The 6,100-nt window shown below is 34.5% G+C and overlaps 1 pseudogene; it reads right to left on the reverse strand.

The window, feature by feature from the left end:
* Positions 1-1,641: 1,641 nt before the first annotated feature.
* Positions 1,642-5,166, reverse strand: LOC149577024 (cytochrome P450 86B1 pseudogene; annotated as a pseudogene).
* Positions 5,167-6,100: the final 934 nt, after the last annotated feature.

Raw genomic sequence — 6,100 nt, forward strand, 5'->3', positions numbered from 1 at the left:
GGCATGGAGATCCGAGCAACGTTTGGGAAGTGAAATGGCAGCTAATCTTTTGCTGGGTATGGTGGTGTATTTATTATATTTGCACGAGCAGACACCAGTCATTAAATTAGTTTGTTCTTATCCTAGCAAGTAAACCACTGACATGGTATTTTTGTCAATTTTACTATTTACGTATGTTCCTTGGGGATGCGTACTAGACCTAAAACTTGATGTTTTGGGGACATGGGGATGGGTATGGGACATCCCCAGCTATCCCAAAAAAGTGAAAAAATGCAGGGGGCATCTCAAAAACTTTGGGATGCCTAAGGAAAAAAAGGGGGACAGCCAACCGTACTTGGTACGAAAAGTGGACATCCCCTTTTTGTACCGAGTACGGCTGGCAGTCCCCCTTTCTTGTTTGCATAAAATTTAAGAAGTTTAACATAAAAAAATATTTGAAGCCTCCAACTTGGTTAGCCAGGTTGTCCCCACCCTTCCAAATGCCCTAAAAGGCAGTAGAGGTAGAATAGGAGTAGTAGGCTGCTTCATTTTTTTATGTTTTTTTTTTTTTTAATGTTGTGCATGAACATGATTATGAGACATTGATACTTATTACTTTATGGAAGCCCTCTACCCTTTGGGCCTATAACTTTGGGCATATTTTGATTTTTCTTTTCAAATTTATCATGTTTATCGTTATGACATTATGATATTGACAATTGTTAATGTTCATTGTTCAACGTTCACTGATATTGATATGCATTTTGACAATTGGGTACTAAAATCATATATTATTTCCTAGATGGCATTCAAATGTTGTATGTTATGGTTCTTTAATGTTTAAATGACATGTTCATATGAATGACATGTATATTTACAAATTTCAATATATATTTACAAATTTCCATATATATATATATATATATATATATATATATATATATATATATATATATATATAGAGCCGTCCCCGTTTGCCATCCCTCCCCACCCCAAAATCGCCAAAAAAATTTGCCATTCCAAAAACCCATCCTGCCGTCCCTCGCCATCTCCATACCGAAAACTTAGGGGAACATAGCTATTTACAAAAATGGGCATAAACCCCAGGAAATTTGATTCAACCAATCAGAAATTAAGAAACGACTTAGCATATTTGATTTATTAAATTCTTGTTTTCAAAATCTTAGTGTTTTACATTAAAATCTGCACAAAAGTAAATGGGGGGACAAACTAAAACATAAGTACATAGGCAGGGACTAATAAAAAAACAAGAGCTCCCTACATACAGCCCGATTAAAATAGCAAATCTTTAACTCAATACTTCTAGTCATCCTTCCTGCCCCTGTTGATAACTTTTGATCAATAATTCCCGTCAGCTTTCCTACCTCTGTTGATAACTTGTGATTATGCTCAATACTTCCAGTCATCTTTCCTGCCTCTGTTGATAACTTGTGATTATGCCATGTTCAGAACTGGAGTAGTAGTCTGTAAACTGTGTTGTGCGCTGTAAGATTGGGAAATATCACGAGAAATATCACTATCAGTCTTATATTATGAAAAGTCATGATTTTCACAATTGTCTTTATTTAAAACATTTATAAAGTTCTAAAATAATATAAATATACTGTCTTTAATACCGCTAGTGGGTAGTAGTGATACTATTTATATTTTTCTTTTTAAGGAAAGAATATCATTTATGGCATGCACGGTGACTTTTGGGCCATGCTTCATGAATAGAGTTATCCCAAGCATGGGCTTCACTTGATGACTAGCTTCAACATCTATTCGATAACGTGCAATGATATTGGCAACTATTAATGTCATATTAGAGTAGGCCAAGTCCTTCCCAACGCATATTCGAGGACCTGCAGTAAACACTGGAAACTTGTATTCGCTTTGGCTCATGTACACCCCCTATTTAGTAATCCATCTCTCTGGCTTAAATTCAGGAGCATCATTTCCCCATATGCTTTCCATTCTATTAGTAGCATATATGAATACCAGACACTTTGTTCCTTTCTTTATAGGAGTTCCATCTGGTAGGATGTTATCAATTGTTGCTTCTCTGAAAGCTGCAGGAACAGGAGGACAAAGCCTCATGGCTTCCGACAAAGCAGCCTGTAAGTAATTCATGTTTTTCAATTCTTCCCAACCAAAAATCTCCTCTATATCATATTCTTTGCTCAACATTTTTGAACTCACAATCTGTGAGAGTTCACAGACTATTTTCTCCTCCACATGTGGGTGCATGCTTATGAGCCAAAAGAACCATGACATTGCCAGAGCAATAGTGTCTTTCACTGCGAGAAACATGCTCATAGTCAGACATTAAAATTTCACAAAAATATACCTCATCAAATGCATATAATTAATACAATAATAGACTTCGGACTAAAAAACATAACTATGTAAAACCTACATATGATATGCACATTGGAATCTACAATAGCTATAAAGTGAATGTTCAATGCCAAAGTATGTAGTAAATGTTGTAATATTTAGTAGTTCTTTAATTTCAGTTAACACTTTTATATAATATTCATATAATATTCTGTGATTAAGTTTTTAAAGTATTTTTTGTATTTTGATGATAGATCATGTAGTGTGATCCCAAACAATAATAATAATAAATTATTACACAATCATACCTAGAAAAGAAGAATTCATTAATATAAACTGTGGAAATCTGATATTACTAGTAGTTGATATGTATTTTACATTTGCATTTTTATTTTTCACATATACACAAGCTGAAAGTTATTTGGGTTTAGGAATTTTGATCAACAAGAGACCATATGAAATTGAGGAACCAATCATGAGTGTACAACAGTTGAAAGAAAAGGGTATTAATAGCAACGAATATGCACTAATCTCTAAAAGAGATTAGGAAATGAGGTATTTGAAAAAGTAAAGCTTACTTTTAAAGGGAGTGGTCAAATGTTTTATTAATTCTCATAAGAAATAGGTTATTGTGAACCACTGTTAATGAATTACGGGTCAATAAATTTGACTAAAAAACTACACAGTTGGATCCTAATAGAAATATCATAATTTGATTTATAAAGGAAACTACCTTGTACTTATCAATTGATGAGATTAAAGAACACATTTATACCTATTTTATAAGGCACAATCCTTGCTGAAGGTTTCTAATGAGAACACAACCCAAGACAAAATGAACACAATAAGAAAAGGGGAATATTATTATCAGAAGTGATATGCTATTACATTCAGTACAATGAAAACAGACTCAATGACGTGCTCTCAAAGCTTACAATGTTGTTTGATTATGGAGAAAAACACTCTTTATAGTACCTTCTCCCAAACTCCACTGAAAAAATGTGCCAGAAATGACCTTAAGTAACCCGAATTAGGTTTAGGGTTAGGAATACATTTTAGAATATGTCATTTGGCATCCACTCCCAAAATAAAAGTTCTAGAAAACATGTCAAAAGTTGGTTCAAAATTAGAAGATCCAAAAATAGTAGTCCAACTTCTGGGAGGCATAACTTTTGATCTAGGACTCCGATTAACAAATTGTTTAAATTTTTGGAAAGCTCTCCAAGAACTCTATAGGATTATAGCTCATCTCCATTTTTTGGGCCTATACGAGGCTATTTAGTGCCTCAAATATGACTTTGAAGCACTCTTAAGGGTCCCTGGGCAACTTAAAACTGCAATAACTTTCAAACCGTAAAGTTTTTTACTAGATTCTTATTCTGGAGTATAATCATTCCTCCAACTTACAATCTCTAGCTCATCATAATTATGACTCAAGTAAAAAATAAGCTATTTTTTGTATTGGCACATATCCCAAGGTGCTCAAACACTAACTCATAAAACCAATAGTGGAACTATGAGAGTTGGAATCTCTATTTGACTCAAATGGGTATCCAAAAAAAAAAACACATTAAACAAAAACTAACACTAAGCATATTTTTGAGTGATATAAGATCGTCCTTACACCACTGGATGCTCTGCATCAGCTTTGTGAATTGGGTTGCGAGAAAAGTGGGCTTATCCATGAAAGAAATGTCATAGTGTTGCGAGCATTAGCTAGAGTAGTACTAGGATGGGTAACCTCTTTCCTGAAGTGCTTAACCTCTTTGAACATAACATTCATTTAATGAGTGAGCTAAGTGTTTCACTCATTCTAATAAGAAATGGTTGACTCTTAGTAAACTACTACTAATGAATCATAAGTCAATAAGTTTAACTAAAAAATTACACACAATAAAATCATAATAATTTAGTAAATCTAATTTTCAATAAGTTAATAAATCTAAAGAATACAATCATCGATATCAGAGTAGACAAATTGTCATCAAAAATTTACGAATCAACTCTAAAATCGTTGGTCCAATAGATGAGTAAGCAATTTCCATCCCAATCCTCACCTACAAAAGAGTACATGAATAGTTCATCAACCTTACATACCTCCAACAAATCTTGGAGAGGAGTATGGCTTGTTCCCTTTCTAATTTGATAAAGTTGGATAATATGTTTCCTTGCAATTCATTGCCTTCCTCAAGCTCCTTCATTCTATCCCTCACCATCTCTATTATAGAGTCTCTTACTATTCCTTCAACTATTTTCAACCTCTTCTCAAAACCCACGTTGAAATACTTCATAAACTTCCATGCAAATGAAGTGCAAAGAAAATAGTAAATATAACACTCAACAGCTTCGTCAAAGGCCTCAACAAAAGTTCAACCATCTACTTCCCTCCCAAAAATGGCCATAAAGAAATTATCCATAGCGAACTCAAGGAGGACATGTTGTAGATCAACTGATGTTTTCTTCCCTTTTACTACTTCAAGCAAAGGAAAAATTTTCTTCTACAAATATTTTTGCAACAGTTTTAAATTCTTACTCTTAAAATTTGCTATTGCTTACTACCATTACAATGGGTTTTCTTTGGCGCTTCCATAGCTCACCATCTGTTGTAAATAGACCATGGCCAAATGTGTGGAAAAACACTTCTTTAAAATAAGGACCTTTGGGGCAATTGCTAAACTCCTCCCTAAGAATATACTCTACATTATCAAGACTAAATATGAGTACTTGGAAAAGATTGCTTCTAAAGAACCAGGGGCATCTAACTATGAAAGTCCCACCCTTCTCTAGTACCATTTGGCACCTGTCCTCATAAATATTTCCTAAATGCCACACTATCCACGGTAACATACCCACTGCTAGCCAATTCAATGGACCTTTGCTAAAATATATTATCATAATGCTAACAATGATCACTGTCAATGTATAAGCCACTATATTCAAGTTAAATACCTCCATAGCTTGGCTGCATATTACAGTGCTTGGAGAAATCACTGCTTCATAGGACAAATCCAATAAACAATAAACTTATAGAATGACAAGAGAAGAATCACGTGCAACTATAGGCACAAAACAAATTTCCTTCCACCTGTGCACTCTAACAACTGGATCTGCTGATCAACTTCTTTTTCTTCTTCCTTCTCTGCTCTGCTTTGCACTAATCACTTCTTCTTCAACTAACTAGTTGCATGGATCAGATCATACTTTTTGTCTTCTTCCAAAAATATTTTCCCCCTCTTTTCTAAATTTGAAAGACTCACCTACCTGCATTAAATTTTTTGATCATTCTACTGGCCGTCGGGGTGGTAGGTGTGCGTTTGGCTTTAGGGGCAACCACCTACTATAATAAATATTCTAACACTCCCCCTTTGTCTCAAGCCAAGCAAACAAGGATCACTATTGATCTAGTTCAACTACACCAAGACACTCTCTTAGGTGTACAAAATTTTGAATGCCTAAAGGCTTTGTGAAAATTTCTACTAGATGTTGCTCTGACTTGCAAAATTCCATCTTGATATCTCCATTCTCCACCAACTCTCTGATGAAGTGATATCTAATCTCTGTATGCTTGCTTATCCCATGGAAGACTAGATTCTTGGACAATGAAATTGATGAGATATTGTCACAATAAATTGTGGTTCCATCCTCTTGCCTTTCATTAGAATCTGTCAAGATCCTCCTTAACCAAATAGCTTGACATGTTGCTACATTTTCTCCTATATATTCAGCCTTTTCTATAGGTTGAGCAATAATAGGTTGCTTCTTGGATGCCCATGAAATTTCA

The sequence above is a fragment of the Cupressus sempervirens genome, chromosome 1 (genome assembly GCF_028749045.1).
Source record: "Cupressus sempervirens isolate cs-2001-9-10 chromosome 1, ASM2874904v1, whole genome shotgun sequence".
NCBI lineage: Eukaryota > Viridiplantae > Streptophyta > Pinopsida > Cupressales > Cupressaceae > Cupressus > Cupressus sempervirens.